At 38.1% G+C, this 20634-nt stretch overlaps 1 long non-coding RNA gene across 1 annotated transcript; it reads right to left on the minus strand.

Moving 5' to 3' along the window:
- Positions 1-1943: 1943 nt before the first annotated feature.
- Positions 1944-11609, minus strand: LOC126295393 (uncharacterized). Its single transcript, XR_007552483.1, has 3 exons — positions 11101-11609; positions 10393-10470; positions 1944-2201 (listed from the first exon to the last, which is right to left on the minus strand). It is a non-coding gene; the product is annotated as an uncharacterized LOC126295393 (long non-coding RNA).
- Between the last annotated feature and the right edge of the window lie 9025 nt (positions 11610-20634).

Raw genomic sequence — 20634 nt, forward strand, 5'->3', positions numbered from 1 at the left:
TTTAAAAATCTTGTCAATTGCCGTGCTTCATTTCTGACTGTATCACTATTAGGCATAAGAATAATAGGAATATAAACATGACATGTATATTCCTCCGCGTTTGCTGTTGTCTCACACTAGTTTCGTAGTTTATTAGGCAGACAGGATTTAAATGAGATAGCAGCAAACACGAAAGAATGCATGGCAAAATATTTGTATTATTCTTATGGTGAAGAGAATACTGCATGTGATTCACAATTCATAAAAGTTCCTATTAGCAACCATCTCTTCTCACAGGTATGAAAAAATTCAGAACGTAGAGTTGGCGATATTGACAAACATCCCAAACAGTCTTGCCAGTCAGATTTTGTAGTACATTGAAATGCTGCTACATTTGAATATGAACAATATGGAATTTGTATGTACTTCGTTAGATAATGTATGAAAATGCAGTGATCGAAACTCGGGGCGGAGAAGAAAGCTCGTCTTCCACCTTTCTCTTCTTTTTTTTTTTTTTTTTTTTTTTTTTTTTTTTTTTTTTTTAATATTCGAAGGCAGAAGTTAGTTGTGGCGGCACCTACCAACATTTTTCAGAACTTCCGCTTGCACTCGATTCTAAGCCACAGGCAGCTTTTTGGATTACAAAAACCTGAAAAAAGTCCGACTTAGATTCAAGTAAATACGGTAGCCTGTTCAACATGTTGAATGAGGCCCCCAGGCATAAACACTGAGTGCATTTGGTATTCTTTCCTGTCCCTTGCTACAATTATCCTAAGGTGTACAATCATACACCATATGTTTGAACTGACAATGACTAATAAGACTCTTGCCATTTTGTGTTTGCCTCCTCTATACACTGGACAATACAGATGACAAACTGACTCAGTTTCAGTTCCAGTGAAAGACAGTTAGGGGGATTCGTACAACAACCTGAATCCTCCCTGGTTGAGTCCACTCTGTACAGGATGCCTAGATCTACCATTGGCATGCTACCCACAGTCAAGTGGATGCGTAATTACAGATTCTGTACTTCCTGCAGTGGAGACAGGATCCACAGGAGAGCATTGTACTTGAGATACCTCTTGGGGGCTATTTCAAAACACAGCAACTGCCAACTGTTTGACAGTCAAGGCGATTTTCAGCTGCTTATGAACGCCAACCAACTAATCCCGTGTTCGAGAACAGCATTCAAAATAAGGCTGCATTTTGGCTGGTGCAATGTATTACAAGGCTGTGAACAATCAACTCTGCTATGAACTAAATTATGTATCGAAAACACTTGTACCGCTAGCTTATGAAAATATAGTTTTGTAAGCATCCGAAAATTTTGAAACTAACCTACTTCTCATGCTACTGTAGAATGAAATTAGAGAACAATTGTTTGAATGAGCATAGGCCTTCTGTTCTCAGAACTTTTCGTTGACCACAACTACATTTAAGCCTATAATTGACAACAGCAGTACAAGTTTATTGTGGAACCTTCTTACCTTGCTACAAGTTTCAGAAAACCCTTGGCTACTTTACCTCTCCATCTTATCTGCATAATGGTTTTCATCCTTCTGGTTTCTTCTCTAATGCTTCTCTCAATCTTGACACCATCTCCCTTCTGACATGGCCCATGTACTGGTCCTCCGGAAATGAGAAATATTTATTTATGGTTGACATGACTTGTTTAAACAAACTGTTATTCTGTGTGCAAAAGAATATGTGAAAATGTTAATTATCACACTGTGTGCAGTATCAATACTGAAAGATAATCTATGTTTTGAGAACAATGAAACAATAGAAACAGATTTTCCGAATTATTTTACTTTAGTTCAAATCTTCATATGAGAAAACATGGATGGAAATGTAGGTATCTTGCAACGTATTTCTGGATATACGCTGTCATTTATAACCGAACCAGTTATTTCAGTAGCGGTAGCATCCCTATATGCGTGACAATTTAATTGCACTTTTTTTTTTTCTGGGATTAACATGTGCTACAGTTTGAGTTGTAATTTGAATTGTTGGCCGCCTTTTGGAAGACGGCAGATTCTTGATAAAATTACTCCAATTTTAAGTGGAGTAAAGCAAAATGGAGAGGGTTTACAATTAATTCTTGAGCAAAAATACTGAAGTCTATCTTTTTGTTCAAGTGATGAGATTTTCACAGTTCAGAAAGTTATCACCTTTGAATTAACAATAGGTGTTCCATGAAAAAGGTGTCTCTCCATGCAGATCTGCAAAAGTATAAATTATAATTCAAGTGAAAAGACGTTGAATTACAACACTGAGAAATTTCTAAATGTAAAATATTACACTGCTTCACACCAAGCTGTTACCAATTTAATTTTATGTCTAATAAAATAGAAAGAACCTTCCACATGGGAAAAATATATTAAAAACAAAGATTCCAAGACTTACCAAGCGGAAAAGTGCCGGTAGGCAGGCACACTAAAATAACACACAAACAAAATTATATATTTGTGTATATCACACAAATATTTATGTATATTTGTGTACATCACACAAATATTCCACACGTCCAGGGCCTCACTGCAATGGAGCACTTCCTTTCACGCTGATCACCTGCCACCCTACCTAAAACCTCTTTCCTCATCACATTAGCCAGCTTCATCCTGACCCACAACTTCTTCACTTTTGAAGGCCAGACATACCAACAATTAAAGGGAACAGCCATGGGTACCAGGATGGCCCCCTCATATGCCAACCTATTTATGGGTCGCTTAGAAGAAGCCTTCTTGGTTACCCAAGCCTGCCAACTTAAAGTTTGGTACAGATTTATTGATGACATCTTCATGATCTGGACTCACAGTGAAGAACAACTCCTGAATTTCGTCTCCAACCTCAACTCCTTTGGTTCCATCAGATTCACCTGGTCCTACTCCAAATCCCATGCCACTTTCCTTGACGTTGACCTCCATCTGTCCAATGGCCAGCTTCACACGTCCGTCCACATCAAACCCAACAACAAGCAACAGTATCTCCATTATGACAGCTGCCACCCATTCCATATCAAATGGTCCATTCCCTACAGCCTAGGCCTTCGTGGCAAACGAATCTGTTCCAGTCCTGAATCCCTGAACCATTACACCAACAACCTGAAAACAGCTTTCCCATCCCGCAACTACCCTCCCGACCTGGTACAGAAGCAAATAATCAGAGCCACTTCCTCATCCCCTCAAACCCAGAACCTCTCACAGAAGAACCCCAAAAGTGCCCCACTTGTGACAGGATACTTCCCAAGACTGGATCAGACTCTGAATGTGGCTCTCCAGCAGGGATATGACTTCCTAAAATCCTGCCCCGAAATGAGATCCATCCTTCATGAAATCCTCTTTCCGCCGTCCACCTAACCTTCTTAACCTCTTGGTTCATCCCTATGAAATCCCCAAACAACCTTCCCTACCCTCTGGCTCCTACCCTTGTAACCACCCCCGGTGTAAAACCTGTCCTATGCACCCTCCCACCACCACCTACTCCAGTCCTGTAACCCGGAAGGTGTACACGATCAAAGGCAGAGCCACGTGTGAAACCACCCACGTGATTTACCAACTGACCTGCCTACACTGTGACGCTTTCTATGTGGGAATGACCAGCAACAAACTGTCCATTCGCATGAATGGACACAGGGAGACAGTGTTTGTTGGTAATGAGGATGACTCTGTGGCTAAACATGCCTTGGTGCACGGCCAGTACATCTTGGCACAGTGTTACACCGTCCGGGTTATCTGGATATTTCCCACCAACACCAACCTATCCGAACTCCGGAGATGGGAACTTGCCCTTCAATATATCCTCTCTTCTCGTTATCCACCAGGCCTCAATCTCCACTAATTTCAAGTTGCCGCCACTGATACCTCACCTGTCATTCAACATCATCTTTGCCTCTGCACTTCCGCCTCGACTGACATCTCTGCCCAAACTCTTTGCCTTTAAATATGTCTGCTTGTGTCTGTATATGAATGGATGGATGGATGTGTGTGTGTGTGTGTGTGTGTGTGTGTGTGTGTGTGTGTGTGTGTGTGTGTGTGTGTGTGTGTGCGGGGGCGCGCGCGCGAGTATATACCTGTCCTTTTTTCCCCCTAAGATATGTCTTTCCACTCCCGAGATTGGAATGACTCCTTACCCTCTCCCTTAAAACCCACATCCTTTCGTCTTTCCCTCTCCTTCCCTCTTTCCTGAAGAAGCAACCATTGGTTGTGAAAGCTAGAAATTTTGTGTGTGTGTTATTTTATTGTGCCTGTCTACCGGCGCTTTCCCACTTGGTAAGTCTTGGAATCTTTGTTTTTAATGTAATTTTATGTCTATATAGACATTCCAAAGTAATTTATTTATTGGGTACTTGAATACAGAAAGCCCTAACAATATCAAAAATAATAATACTTGTCCATGATAAGAAGTTGCCGTGAATGTTTTGTGTAGCCTCGTGTGTTCTTACGATGCATTATTAACAGCACAAGTACACATACACACCCAATACATGAATTAAAAAATCACTGCACTGGCCCATCTCAGTTTGCTTGTCTTGGTCTCTTTTTCATAACATACCTCTTCCTCTCAGCTCCCTGTTCTTTCTTTTTCCAGTCTCCTCACTCACAGATCTATCCAAATATCTTGTGTTGGATTTTATTTCCAAGCCTTCATCCATCTTTCTGTATACTTATCTTCTCCCCATATTTCTGCCCCACATAACAATACTGATCCGATTAAAATTTTATGTATTCTCATTTTGGTTCCTCTTTAAAAACTTGAGATTGCTGTGTCAATATAATGTTCTGGATGCTGCTTTTGTCTACTCTTCTACTTCTGGTTTTCATCATTTCTGTTATTTACTACAAAACCAAGATATTTAAACTGTACTGCTTCTTCCAAAATATGGCTAGAGATCTGCAAAGGTGCCCCCCTATTTTTGTCTTTTACATTCTTTCAACTTTTTCTGAAAGAGCTTTTCTTGCCAATTTTTTCAGGCCATCTAGAGTTTCAGCAATTAATGTTACATCAGCTGCAAAGGCAAGTACATTTATTTTTATCTCTATACTAATTACTTTTTCTCCTTCGCTTGCTGCATCCAGTGCATCCCAGCCTTATGCTGAACAAGAGTGGTGATATTCCATATCCTTGCCTGATTACCATTTGTATGTCAAAAAGCAATTACATACTCTCTATCCACTTTCATGGTCCCCTCTGAGCCATTCTGTACAACTTTTACAAGATCTATAATTTTCTTATGTTTTCCAAACCTCCTCATTTTCACATGGATAAATCTACCATAGGAGACATTTTTACCAGGAAGGTAATCATGGCACACATTATTAGTCATGCATGTATAGAGAGGCCATCGAGATTGATAAACAACATAGTAATTTTAACAGAAAAGAGGGAGGTGTTAAACTGGGTAAAATTTGGAGGTCAGCATTGCACTGAACATGTGATGTTTGATTACTTTCAATAAAGAATGTTGGCATTAACAGAGACAGTCTCATTGCAGACACCACGTGATGGACAGTGATGCCCTCTGCACTGCCTATATAATCAGCACTTCCTCGAGTTCTCTTTGCAGTTTGCTGCTTTACCTCGGAGAATGTCTCCCACCGTCAGATACGAAAGACCAGGGGAGAGTTTTACACATCGACCACGGCCTATCAGCCCAGAAGTTTTAAGTGAAGTCTACTGCATAATAGGTGTACAACAATGCATAGACAGGGAGTTGTTGAAAGAAACAATTTTGGCTATCAAGGTGCACTTCTCAAGCCTTCAGTGACTACCATAGCACAATAGTACTGAAAGATCTTTCACAAAACCTTAAGAAATTCTGGTTGTATGTATAGGCTGCTAGTGGCAGCAAAGTTTTTGACCAGTCACTCATGCAACAGACAGGAACTGAAACTGAGGATGGCAAAATGAAAGCAAAAGTGCTTAACTCCATTTTCTAATTTTCCTATCCCAAAAAAAAAAAGTAGAAATGCCCCAATTCTCATGCTACTGTGAAAGTGAGCGAGACATATTTGTGTCAATGGTGTTGAGAAACCGAAAAAGTTGCTAAAACTGACAGAGTTGCAGAGCCATGTGGACAATCTATAAGATTCTACGCTGAATTTGCAGCTGAGCTAGCACCTCTTAACTATAATATACCAAAGATCAGTCAAACAAGAAAACTGTTCCCAATGGCTGGAAGAAAGTAAAATAACACATCTCTACAAGAAGTGATCCACAAGACTACCATTCAAATCTCTGAGATCTTAGAATGTATTCTGAGCTCAGACGTAATGAGCTATCTCAAATAGAATTATGTCCACCACGTCAAAAATTACAGATTCCAATAACATCAATCATGTGAAACCCAACTAACACTTTCCTCACATGACTACCTAGGGCCACGGTTGGAAGCAGCCTGATGGATAAAATGTGTCTTGACGTCCAAAAGACATTTAACTTAGTACTATACACACCCTTACTATTGCAAATATGTTCTTATGGGGTATCAAGCAAAATTTATGACTTGATTGAAGATTTATTGGTGGAGAGGACACAGCATATTATCTTGGATGACGAGTCATCTGATCTACAGCATGTTACCTTGGATGAAGTCTTCAACGGATATAGAAGTGCTTTCTGGAGTACCCCAGCAGGGCTGCCCGTAGTTTCCCCATTTGAAATTCCCTGATTTCCAGACACGTTTTAGCATTTTTCTCTGATAAATTTTGAGATGTCAAAGGCAAATAAAGTCAACAGTTGACAAAAAATGTAAGGACTTATGTATTCCTCCTCCATGTCAGCAAAAATCTTAAGTATCAATATCAACATATTTTGTAATGAACTGTTTTTCAACGGAGAAAGTGAGGCAAATGGTGTATGTGTTTCATTAAGACGAGTGTCGTTATTTTATTTCAATAAACTGAAACAAGTTTGGTGACAAAAACACACATTTCCTTGGAGATGGAAGACAATTTAAAATAGCTTCACCGATTTCAGAAATAACTTAAAAAGTAGGCCTCTTGAAGTAAGTGTGAAAGATAGGGAAGATTTGTGTAAACCTACAGTGTACATGACTACAAATAAAATGTTAGTTCTACTACGTCCATTATTGTCAGTTATTACCTACTGTGTTATGTCTATTCTTTTACAGGTATTATGTGAAGTTTCTTTTGAGAAATAGGTGGGTACACAGCATACAAACCGCCAATGATGCCCACAATTTTCTTCTTCTTATCGTCCATACTTTCTAATATATAAATTATTTTCAAAGTGCCAAAATGTCCAAGAATAAGCAAAATGTCTACAGGGTGAAAAGTATGTAAACCGACAAACTCTGGAAGGTTGCAGGGGACATCAAAACAAATATTTTTCCATAATGTCATTTTTTCCTATGAGGAGTATTTAAACCAGTAGAGGAAGATTTCTCTGGCGGCAAATCAATTAAACTAACAAACACTTTTCCACTTTTTTTTTATGGCCAAGAGACAACAGATTAACACAACCCAGTTTCAATTACAGTAGATTTTCAAAAATGCCTCCATTGATATGTAAACAAAGGTTACACCGTCGGTTCATGTTCTGTCTGACATGGGCAAAAACCCCAGGAGTATCCTGAATTGTTCCTGCTGTTGTTACTATCCGGGCAACTAGATCCTCTTCAGATGCAACAGGAGTTGCACAAACAAGGTTGCGCATCTCTCCCTACACAAAAAAGTTCAGAGGGGACATATCTGGGAATCGAGCAGGCCACGGTACAGGACCACCTCTGCCAATCCAAGTTTCTGGGAACTGTTGGTCCAGGAATCGATGCATACGATGGGTGAAATGCGCTGTCTTGTAGGGAGCAGGACATCTTCCAGCATTCTGGCAATGCTCTGTCGAGAAAATTGTAACAGTGCTTGCCATTTAATGGCCTAGGCAGCAGATACAGCCCAATTAAACAGTCTCCAACAATACCGGCCCACACATTAACAAAGAGCCGCACTTTATGAGCGCTAGTAACTGTGGCATGTGCGTTATCCTCACTCCAAACATGTGAATTGTGCATGTTGAAGACTCCATCACGCCCAAATGTTGCTTCATCGGTAAACAATACAGTGGATGCAAATGTAGGATGCATTTCACACTGTCCCAGGTACCACTGCGAGAACTGTGCTCTGGGTGGATAATCAACAGGTTCCAGGTTGTGGACAAGCTGTAAGTGAAATGGACGAAACAATTACTCTCGAAGAACTGTTCTTACATTCGTCTGATTCATCCCTATGTTACGCGCAATTGCACGAGTGCTGATTGAAGGATCCCGCTCCACATGCTGCACGACAGCCTCCTCAAATTGCAGCGTTCTTACCGTGCGACGGCGTCCCTGTCCAGGTAATCTGCTTAATGACCCGGTCTCATGCAGACGTTGGTACACAGCAGCAGAGGTCGTATGATGCTGCGATTAGGATACTGTTGTTGATAAACCCGCTGTGCAGCTCGTCCGTTGTGGTGTGCTACGTAGTATGCACCAACCATATCAGTGTACTCACTCCAGGTGTATCGCTCCATTAGTAAACAGAGACAATGCACTACCACACCGGTGGACACCAACTGCCTACAACTGAAGAGCGTAATATGGTTTCCACTGGTTTAAATAATCCTCATAGGAAAAATGACATTAGGGAAAAATATTTGTTTTGATGTCTCCTACAACCTCCCCGAGTTTGTCGGTTTAAATACTTTTCACCCTGTATAAAACACCGCACTGTACAATGTACTTGCAGTGACACAGTCACAAATCCTAAAAACAATCGCCTGTGGCCTTTGGCCTGCCAAGGAGCACAGCAGTCCCGGGACTGGAATGACTCCTTACCCTCTCCCTTAAAACCCACATCCTTTCGTCTTTCCCTCTCCTTCCCTCTTTCCTGAAGAAGCAACCGTCGGTTGTGAAAGCTAGAAATTCTGTGTGTGTGTTTGTGTGTTTTGTTTGTTGTGCCTGTCTACCGGCGCTTTCCCACTTGGTGAGTCTTGGAATCTTTGTTTTTAATGTGTTTTTCCCATGTGGAAGTTTCTTTCTATTTTATTTAAATATAAACAAATTTAGACACGCACCCCCATACAAAACCACGCAAAATGACGAAAAAAAACGACATCACAAAACTCCGCAAATGCCACTAAACACAATATCATCTGGAATCGGACACTTCCCTTGACCTATATAGCTCAACAGCAGCTCCCAATCCCATAAATTGGGACCAAACACTTCCCTTGGCCTATATAGCTAAAAATCATCTCCTGATACCAATACCAACATTCATAGCCACACATTGGGATCAAACACTTCCCTTGACCTGTTATCGTTACGACATCTCGACATACAGTCGTCCCTGGTCCGAGACGCCGGAACTTTAAGTAAGCCTCTTTTCTTCACAACATACTGAACGTTTCACGACTTCATCCAAAAATCCGAATAGTCGAAGAAATTTTATTAGAGACAATGCACTGTCCCCCAGCGTAACCGACAACCGAAAACTGTTGACCCCATCAGTCATATTCATACCTACTAAAGACATAAAAAAAAGCAATTTACCAAAATTCACACACGAGGCCACACTCGCAAACTAAACCAAAAACATCATCTAACACACCAACAGAGAGCACCACCGATCGCATCAAAACCACACCTACAAACACGCCATTCTCACAAAATAAATTCCACGCCGTCATGATGTTACACACCTCAGCAGCCTTACGCCACGGGTCAAAGCCGACGGGTGGGATCAGATGGTTCGGTCAACCCACCAGAACTTGTGGGAACCCTGCCTAGGAAAGTGTGTTGGGACCCTTGCTGTTCAAATTGTGTGTTCATGACAATGACTACAAAAGAGATTGCTTGAAAAACTATTGTCTGAGCCATCTCAGAACACTAGTCAAGTGTGTGAGACCTGTACTAAATAGGATTAGCAAGGGATATTGAAGAGATACAAAGAGGTGTAACACGAATGATCACAGGTTTCTTTGAACCATGGGAGAGAGCCAAGAAGACGCTGAAAAAACTCAATTGACCTACACTTTAAGACAGATGTAAACTATCCTGAGGAAGTTTCTAGAAGCAACTCTGAACAGTGAGTCCACAAATATACTACAACCACCTACATATCGCTCCCATAAAGATTACGAGGGCAAAACAAGGCCCATTGCAGCAGGCACAAAGGCATGTACACAATTATTCTTTATGGGTTCCCTACACGAGTGGAAAAGGGAATTGCCGCAGTAACTGGTACCAGAGAGACATACCCACTGCGAAGCGCTTCAAGAGTGATTTACAGAGTATGGTTATAGATACAGATTAGTCATACTTACAGCAACATGATATGAATTATATTTATTCACTAGCAGGCTGCCCACAGAAGTGAATGGAACAATGATGAGAAATACAAGGAATCCTCTTACCATGGAGTCTTGGCACAACAGATATCTCGTGCATTTCTTGTTTCTTGATCCACTCCATGTGACTGCAGTTCTAAGCATCTGAAAGAAACAAGGAGTCAGCTAAAAACAGCCATACTCATTTCCGAACTGCATGTTGTGTAGAGTCAGAGCACTGTCTCATAATAACGTGGGAAAAAAAAATTGGACAGCTCACATGATAGGAATAAATTGTTTTCAAAAGTTGTATCTCCGTAGCACTAGATTAAGGTAGGCTATACTATCTTACTGTGGGCATTACAGGAGATGCACCCTGCTTTTCCCACAATAATTCTAACTTCAACATCATATAAGTGGAATGAATTTGCTAATTAAAATGATTTACTGCAGTAAACCTCAATTTTACATAAGAAAAAGGTTAAAATGCTTGTAGTGCCATATTAGTAACACCTTAACATATAAAACTGATTAGCTGAAGTGCTTTACTTACAACTGTGTAACCATGATCAATGTTCTGTCAAATTTTGTGTCAAAACCACACTTGCATAATAGCTCTGTCTAATACAATTAGTAAAATAAGGTCTGTCCAGGCGATTTCACTGTACAAAACTATTCTGAAATACCAATACTTTTATATACTCCTGCTGACACACTATTTACTAATTTACAGTGCATAAGGGACTAAATGATATTCACTCTAATCAGCTACAGCAAATGCAACAGAATGAGTACCTCCTACAGCATTTTCTTGCGCTCCATTCCCGTTTAAAGAGTCTGTGAAATGATGTAAATGTGGGCATCTCAATGGAAAATACTGAAGAATGCGATGCAACTACTCGCACTACAATCCGGAGAGTCAGTATATGAAGTCACAGCAAAAAGTCTATAGTCCCTGGTCATTAATTCCCTAACAGTGTTACGTCATAATGTATGCAGCGGAAGTTTCAATTTCACTGCGTGTCTTTTTCTTCTCCATCACAAAATGATTAAAAACTACTTTAATTTTCTCTGAGGACCACACTACATAGGAACCGCAGCAAAATCAAAGCAATTCATCACAATGCAAGCCGTTTCTTTAACGCATTCTGAGAATTCGCCGGACAAGGCGAAAACAGCAAGCAATTCACAACGCGATATTCGCACACAACATTGACTTGGGTAAATTTAACAGGTCATACGCGGTATGCGAGCGTATATGCACAGAAAGAAATAAGGGACACTATTTACCGCTCTTCCGCAATTCGAATAATTAAAAGCCTGTCGACCGCAACACTAATCTTTTGTTTTGGTAACATAACCTAAAATAACGTCACAGGAAATCCACACGTTTTCACAAACCATCATAGCTGTCAACAACGCTGATTCGCCCACTGCTGTTAACACATGGAATAAAATGACGTTCACGTTCCTTGCTAGGTAACATTAATGTATTGTTGACAAACTCGCCGTAGCATCGTAACAATATACTAATCGCTGACACCGTTCTGAGGCCGAACAAATTGTAATACTGCAAAATTGCTGCTTCCACTCGATTTCGAAATAATGTTTGGTCTTTTCTTTATTTGTGATTGTAATTTCTGCCCGCTTGTTTATTACGTGGAGGACATAATTATTAATTTCTATATACAACTAGACTGTGACTGACTACCACATATGAACATCGAAAGCAATTTGCATTTTACAAGGTACGTCAGGAAGAGAAGACAGCAGCACTCCCTGTGGCCTCGTACCGAACTTCAAAAACGGAAAAACTAGGCGCGGAAAACTACAGCTTAAAGTTGCTTTTGAAATACTTGTATTAGATGATACTATTTTGATACTTAATAGGTTGGCGTCACAGCTTACATAAGATATTGATAAAGCAAGTGGTAGGAAACAAAGGTTTTACGGCGCTGCATTGTGTCGTATTTGAGGACTGGCAATCAGAAACCTAGAGGAGCATTTCATCACAGTCTAATAAATAAATACAGTCACGACACACACTACTGGGATCTGGAGCGACCTAGCGGCGCAGCTGTGAAAAAGCAGACAGTCACAAACATCGGAAGGATAATGTCGGTTTTGATTATTTTCTACTTCATTAATGGAATAGTTAGTATTATTGGGTTCTGTGCGTTAGTAGGTTACCAAGAGACATGAATTATCGTGAAATGCACGTAAAAACAGACGAATCACACTGGTCCAATGGCAGAAGCTACAACTCATTCAATAAGAAACACTATCGTATATTTCTATATTTGTAGTTTATTTCGTTGAACGCAAGAGAATGTAAACAAATCTCATGTATGAGAAGCATATATTTCTGTCGTCTTCTGTTATCATAAGCACTTTCATTTACGCTTAAAATTTTTTATAGAGTCCAATGATTCGCACTTTCTCGCACAGCAGACGACTTTCTAATACACGAATATTTTTATAACTCTAATTACTTTTGTTTCAAAGGCGAATGTATTGAAGATGGCGGTATTGCATTTCATACAGGTTTCCTATGTCCCACACTCACTGGTTGGGTGAAGTGTAGCGAACAAAACTCTGTTTTGTTGGGTAGATATACGACGTCTTTCCGTCAGACGTCACGTCTTCTGGTGTTTACTATCATTTTTTCTTATTAAAGGAAAACGACATTATTCAGTAATTGTCTGTATAATTACAAGAAAATCTTTAATAAACTGCCCAGTAATTCACTGTTTCCTATCTCCCAGGGTGTTTAGATCACTAAAGAAACAGAAATGTAGTGTAATTTTCAGTTATTGTCCATTGTTATGGTACAACTCACACTACATATTGTAAGAGTTATGTTACAAATCAATATAAACGTTAGTATTCCCACTCATCCGATGTCGTACTCAGATGTGTCACTTGCTGGCCACATGGGGCGGTGGTATCGCTGCAGATAATAAAACCGAGACGAAATGTCGCGACTGTTATCTTAGACTGTGATTTTATACCATATCGCTACATAATATTTTACAGTATATAATGACATACTATAATGTTCACTACATCGATTATACATATTTATTGATTGATATTTATGTATATTCACTCACCTGAAATCGTGTGTATGCAAACAATCATTTATATATATTATATTCAACGTCTCTCTCTCTCTCTCTCCCAAATGCATCTTCTTAAACAAACATACACATACATTCAAAAATTGTTCCATGGAGTAGGAGAAGTTGTCAGGCATATGCAATTTCAGTGTAGCTTTGAAGTTAGTGTCATTACTGTATAGAGTCCCAGGGAGGTCAACAGCAAAATTATTCTTCTCTAGTTCTTTGTAGAGAAAAAAGAAAAATAATAGCTCCTGATTTTAATACAGATATAATATGACACAGTAGCTACACTTCAAACTACACTGACCTGAAATTGAATTACTTTGAATCTAACAGAGACCATGGTCGATCAGCAACCTTTACTAACAATATTTTAGCTAATTAAGTATATTATGATGTGTGTAAATTTTGTCCAGATTTAAGTATTTCAGATCATTGTGCATTGTTCATTGAGCTGCCACAGACAGACAAGAACACTCCAAGTGTGAAAATCCATATGAGAAAGAACTTCACCAAATAAAACTTAGTAATTAGACAAAAGAGAAATAAATGGAAATTTTATCATTCTAACTCAAGTGGTGAAATATCCAAAAAGTTCTTAAATAGTTGCTTGTTCTTAAATATTTGCTTGGTGTCTTTCGTGAAACATTTCGACCTAGGCTCTGCAGCAATAAAGTGACAAATAAAATGGGTCACCCAGGGCATAAAAATTTTCAGTTAAGGGAAAAGGCCACTGTGCAGAGAATTAAAATTTATTAAAGATACTGATTTCACTGAATATACTAGACACTACAAAATTACATTTAAAAGAGTTGTCATTGCATCAAATAATTTGAAAATGACAGGTTAATTTTAAATTAAAAACATAATGCTTTGTGCTCAGTCATTAAATCTGAATTAGATGTTAAAGCTTATAACCAAGAAATTTCAAAAATTAACAATAAAGGAAACATTAATGTGTCAAACTCAAATACAAGAATGCTTCAACGAATTCTTCATAAATATAGAAAAGTCTAATGTAAATGTAACAGAATATTGCAATAAAGTAAATCCCTCTTGTCTCAATAAAAACTCTGAACATCTTACAAAATTTTCAGAAGTTTCTATGAGAGATCTAGAAAATACAATCCTAGCATTAAAAAACAAAAACTCTGCATTTGGGATGGAATAGCCACTACATTTATTGAAGCAGTACACAACAAAATTGCAAACATATTAGCTCAAATAAGTACCAGAATTTTGAAGAAAGCTGCTTTCCAGGGGTATTGAAATATGCCAAACTCAATTCTCCACTTCATATCTAAAATATCTGAAAAAGTTGCTGTTGCTCAACTCAAAAATTTCATTGCAAAATATTCTATTATTCTTTGCAATCAGTTTGTTTACAAACAAGAGGAAGACACCACAGATGCAGTGACTTGTTTCACTGAGAAAATAAGTACATCATTAGACAAGACCTATAAAGTGGTAGGAATTTTCTGACTGTCAAGGTGTTTGATTCTATAAACCATGCATTGCTTATTTACAAACTTGAAAAGTAGAGCATTAGAGGAAGGACCCTACAGTGGCTTAAATCCCAATTATCAATCAGAAAGCAAAGAGTTATCATTTATTTAAATGATGCAAATTATTATTCTGACTGGAAAGAAATATCTCTGGGTGTTCCACAAGGCTCCATACTAGGCCTGGTCCCATTTCTATTCTATGTTATTGAGTTACCATTAAATATCAGCTTCCAATCAGTTCTGTTTGCAGAATATACTTCTGTATTAAGTGAAAAACAGGATTCAGAAAAATTCCCAAATCTGTGATTCGTGTCCTCAGTTCCTTAAAAATTGGTTTCAGCTAAATTCACTGCAGCTAAATATATCTAAGACTCAAATAATGCAGTTCAAAACTTAAGATTCAAAATGTGAGCAGATTAATATTATTCATAACAAACAAGCTATAGAAGAAGCTGGTTTAGACAAATGGTTGGGATTAAATTTGTGTAAAAACCTGAGGTGTGAGGCAAAAATTAAGTAGCCAGAAAACAAATTGAGCATTGCAAATATTGTCAGCTGCAACTGACAGGGATACGTGAATACTTTGATTCCATTCTTAGGTGTGGTGTTGTTTGAGGCAACTCAATAAGCATGGTGCAGGTATAAAAATACAGAAAAAAATCATTTGAAATATGTGCATCATAAATTTTAAAAAGTTATTTCTCATAAGGATTTTCATACTTGGAGTGTACTTGTCTGTCTGTGGCAGCTCAATGAACAATGCACATTGATCTGAAATACCTAAATCTAGACAAAATTTACACACATCATCATATACTTAACTAGCTAAAATATTGTAAGTACAGGTTGCTGATCGACCATTGTCTCTGTTAGATTCAAAGAAATTCCATTTGAGGTCAGTAAAGTTTTAAGTGTAGCTACTATCACATATGATATTAGTATTAAAATCAGCAGCTATTATAATTTTTCCTTTTTTTTAAAGAAACATGGTGTCCTCTGTTAAGAAAACTTAAAATATTAGCTCTGCCATTCCTACACATATGAGATATGAGACCTGGAACTGTTTGAGGTAAACTATTTTATTCACTCATATGATACAAGAAACAAAGACAATTTTATATTCCCACCCACTGTGTAAACTGTACACCCATTGACTTGAATATACAGAAATGAAAATTTATAGCACATTTTAAGGAAACAAGTTAATGCAAATTAATCTGGTCCACTTAAAGCTATATGAGGCACCAACACAGAGTTATTATTCCTCAGTGGGTGAATTCATGCAAGACAAACAGGAAATTTGAGCTCGATACAACATGTTAAATATTCAAGGAAATAGAGTTTTAGAGTTACTATTTATTTTAGTACCGTTGTTTATTAGTGAAAACATCATTATAATTGTATTACAAATTTTTGACATGTCTCCTGTACACATACCAAATGGATTGTAAATGTAGGACATGAAATGGATAAACAACAGTTCCACAGTTCTAAATATCAATTAAATTCTTCACATCACTAGTAGAGTAAGTTATTTCTCATTCTAGTATTACGTTAATAAATGTTAGTGTTGCTTTCAAAGTGTGGCTAATTCTTGATGACTAACTTCTTAATGCAGTAAATGTTCTCTGCTGCTGTTGCCGGTACCCAAGACTTTTACTGTCTACCAGAGGTTCTAGAGTGACCATCACACTTACTGCACACATATATGGAACAATCACGTTTTTTTTCCTCACTGGCGAGCTAGCCCAGAATAACTTTTTTTTGCTGGAGGAGTAGTAAACATTTTAAGATGTGTGGGATAGACTGATTAGTATAGCCTGCATCTCATGGTCGTGCGGTAGCGTTTTCGCTTCCCATGCCCGGGTTCCCGGGTTCGATTCCCGGCGGGTCAGGGATTTTCTCTGCCTCGTGATGGCTGGGTGTTGTGTGATGTCCTTAGGTTAGTTAGGTTTAAGTAGTTCTAAGTTCTAGGGGACTGATGACCAAAGATGTTAAGTCCCATAGTGCTCAGAGCCATTTGAACCATTTTGATTAGTATAAAACATTCCTTATGATGTGTCCAACTTTATTGTTGACAGAGATATAGATGTTGGTCTCTAATCCAAATTAATACAATTAGAAGGTGTTAAATTGAATATTGATTTTAATAAGCTCCACTCGAAATCCACTGCCCTTTCCTCTCAGCAGTAGCACTTGTAGTCCTCTTCTGAGGCCATCTCGACCTTTTACAGGATCAGCACTATTTGTAACATGAACGATCAGTTCACCTCTTATGTTTACTTTTCTATGTAGACTTGGTCTTTCAACATTCCTGAAAGGCAAAAATATAAGTAGTTGAAAGCACAATCAGGATGAGAAAAATAAAAAAAACTAACAAAGTGAATTAAATCAAGTTAATTAATTAAAAGAAGATAGAAACATATAAGAGAGGAAAAAATGACCGATGCCATGCAAAAACTAAACCCGAACCAAACCTTCTCTTCTCTTCCCTAAGCACTGTCAAAACTAGCTGTAAGCATCACTCATTCAACCCAACATGTTCAACCCACATGCCTAAATCCCCTACCCCAACAAAAACAAAAAGTGACAAGTGAACTAAATTTTCAGTTTAAAGAAGTGAATATAAACCAAAAAGTCAAATAAGATAATAAAGAAAAATTAAACAACCATCAAAATACACTCACTCCCATGTTACTATCAAACCAGGGCGTGTTAACTCCATGAACCAGTGGGTGTTTCAAGACACCCTCACTGCAGTCACTGGTCTGAGAGCTAAGTTTCACAGTAATATTCATATCATGCCTTATGTTAGCTTATGTCTGAGTATGTAAACAAGGTCTCGTCAGGACCAACAGCAGTAGATTCTAAATTTACACAAACGACATAGCCAGACATTACTTAACAGTGCATAATACTGTGTGCATGCAGTCCCATAAACTGCAGAATCACTTTCTCTTTTGGCAGCAAATTTGTGGCACACATAGGAGGTCGCACATTGATTACAGACATATATGTTCGTAACTATCTCCTACATTCATCTCACTCCCTCATAAATAATGTCTGCAAAATTATTAGGATGTAGATGAAAACCAAAGCAGTCGCTGGTGTAAATTATGAGGCCAAATTTACACATCACTTGAAATCTGACAGAATGCAGCCATTGGGTGGGTGTTCAGTTATTGGCATGTGAATAGACCTGCAGTGTGTCATGATTGTCGTAACTCTGGAGACAAACAAGGCTGAGGGGGTTGATCCAAGCGGGGTCAACCTAATTTGCTCTTTAGCTATGCTACAGCTCAGTATGACACTGTGGCTAAGATTTCATGTCCACATTTGTTGACTTTTGCAACTCACAGACTATCTGCCGCCTTACAACCAACTCTACACTTCTAGCTACACTACTGACCAATTTGTTGTGAAAAAACCTTTCATAATGCTCTGATGTGACATTGTCCTTTCCAGTACTATGAGTGCTACACTGCCCACAGCATGAGGTCAGTATTTTTCTTTGAAAGTGCATGTAATGTATTGTGAAAGTGAAGACTGTGAGATTTTCAAGGAACACTAGACATAATGGCACAGTGGCCGAGCTACAAACTAAGCTAGGTGGTGCAGTGATTAGCACACTGGACTCAGACGTGGGTGGACGATGATTCAAACATGCGTCCAGCCATCCTGATTTAGCTTTACTGTGATTTCCCTAAATTGCTTCAGACAAATACCTTGGTGGTTAAGAGCATGTGTGATTCCCTTTCCCATTCTTCCCTAATGCTCCATCTCTAATGCTGTGATTCTAGTGGGATGTTAAACACTAATCTCCTGCTACTCTGAGATACAATGAAGCAAAATAAGTTGTCAAGCATGTCGACTCAGGTTCCTTTTTCGCTTCTACCAGCATTTTTTCTTTTTCATTTTTTCTTTCATTGCAGTGTTAAACTGTTGATTATACATTTTCATATATTTAAACAATTCAACCTGTATGCTTACAATTAATATATTCAGTTTAGTTAAAATTATTACCCCTGTATATGAAAACGCTATAGACCACTAGATTTCAGAAAATTGCTTAATTCTTTCATGAGCTGTCACTGTTACGAGGCACAGTTTTATGTTGAAGGTTTAATGCAGTAACACAAGTACTACAGTTAGATACTGTGTACATATTGTGAGGTGTGCAGAATACCCAGACTATATTCATCCAATATTTGAGAACAAGGGTACTTAGCACAGGGTGATCAAACGTCTTGTATTTTGTAGGAACATCCCGTATTTAGCTCAAGTGTTGTATTGTCCTTACAAAATACATACAAGACATACATTGTCCCATTTTACATTAACTATGCCACATACTCTGAAATAGCATGTTTTCAAGAAACATGTAGCGGAACCAAATGGAGAACAAATGTGGCCGTACCCAAAGTAAACGGAAAATACTCTCTTTGATTAAATCAGACTGAATGGGGTCTGTCATTTTTGACTTATTTTCATCTCAAGATATGTATTGCAAGAATTCGCAGCTAATTATTCCGTTATGTTAGCTCTACCTGGTACTAATTCTGCTGCAGAAAGTGTGTTCTCTGTCAGAAGTGCATTATGTACTCAAGAAAAATAGTTTTAGTGAGGAAACTGTTAATGAAATAATTATAAAAAGAATCATTTCCAGAACGTCTTAATGTTTTTATAAAAATTGGGTCTGAAAATATCAGACATCTGACTGACATACATCTGAACAATATAACAAAAAGATATTTTTCTGTAATTACCCAAGGATAAACTTCCAAGCGAAAGGAGAGTGAGATATAACTAACCTATCTCTAGATGCATTATGTTGACATGTGACAACAATACATGTTCACCCTATTAACACTGCAAGGTATTATTATTTTTTGTGTGAGTTTTAACAGAAGTGTACAATTGATCTGTGTAGTTGAAGCACAACCCAAGTAGTTTAACAGAATGCTTAATCCCTTAGTTTCTTGGCACTGTAATGTACCTCTTTGACCATCCATCGCCCCTTTCCCTCCCTTCCCCCCTAACCAGTCATAAAAATCACAGTTTTCGATTTTTTAAAACTTGTGATAAACCTTAGAACGAGAAATCGTTTTTTTACAAAATACTGTTCTAAAATTGAGGTTTTCATAAACACAATTTCTTATAACCAAACAATGAAACCACAGGATTTACTATAAACAACATGTGCTACTGTCTGTCATCAAATGCATGGCACTTTGCTCCCCAGTTCTATTCAATACATATCGGTACAAGTCAGTTGTCTTCGTTTGGCCCACGAAAAAGATAGGCCATGATGCTTACCTCTCAGCAAGTGACATTACAGGTCTTACAGTGTCTCCAGTGAGAAGCGAGCAGCTAGTTCAGACAAGTTTAATGATTCCTGATTGTGCGTTTGAGTGCATTGAAGTTCTTAATAGCACATGACAAAGTTAAGACTTTTCCAGTTAAGGGATTAGAATGGAATTTTTTTCACATTTTCGGATTTTTATCACATTATAAATTGCAATTTTTTGAATAAAATTATATATATAACCTTTATAACACAGCAATCCACACCCTTCTACATAAAAAATTACCGATTTTATTAGATCTTGAAGTAGTGCACATATTAATTTTAACATTTAAAAAATACAATAAAATACTTCCCATGTGATTATATATATATATATATATATATATATATATAT

The sequence above is a fragment of the Schistocerca gregaria genome, chromosome 11 (assembly GCF_023897955.1).
Source record: "Schistocerca gregaria isolate iqSchGreg1 chromosome 11, iqSchGreg1.2, whole genome shotgun sequence".
Classification (NCBI taxonomy): Eukaryota; Metazoa; Arthropoda; class Insecta; order Orthoptera; family Acrididae; genus Schistocerca; species Schistocerca gregaria.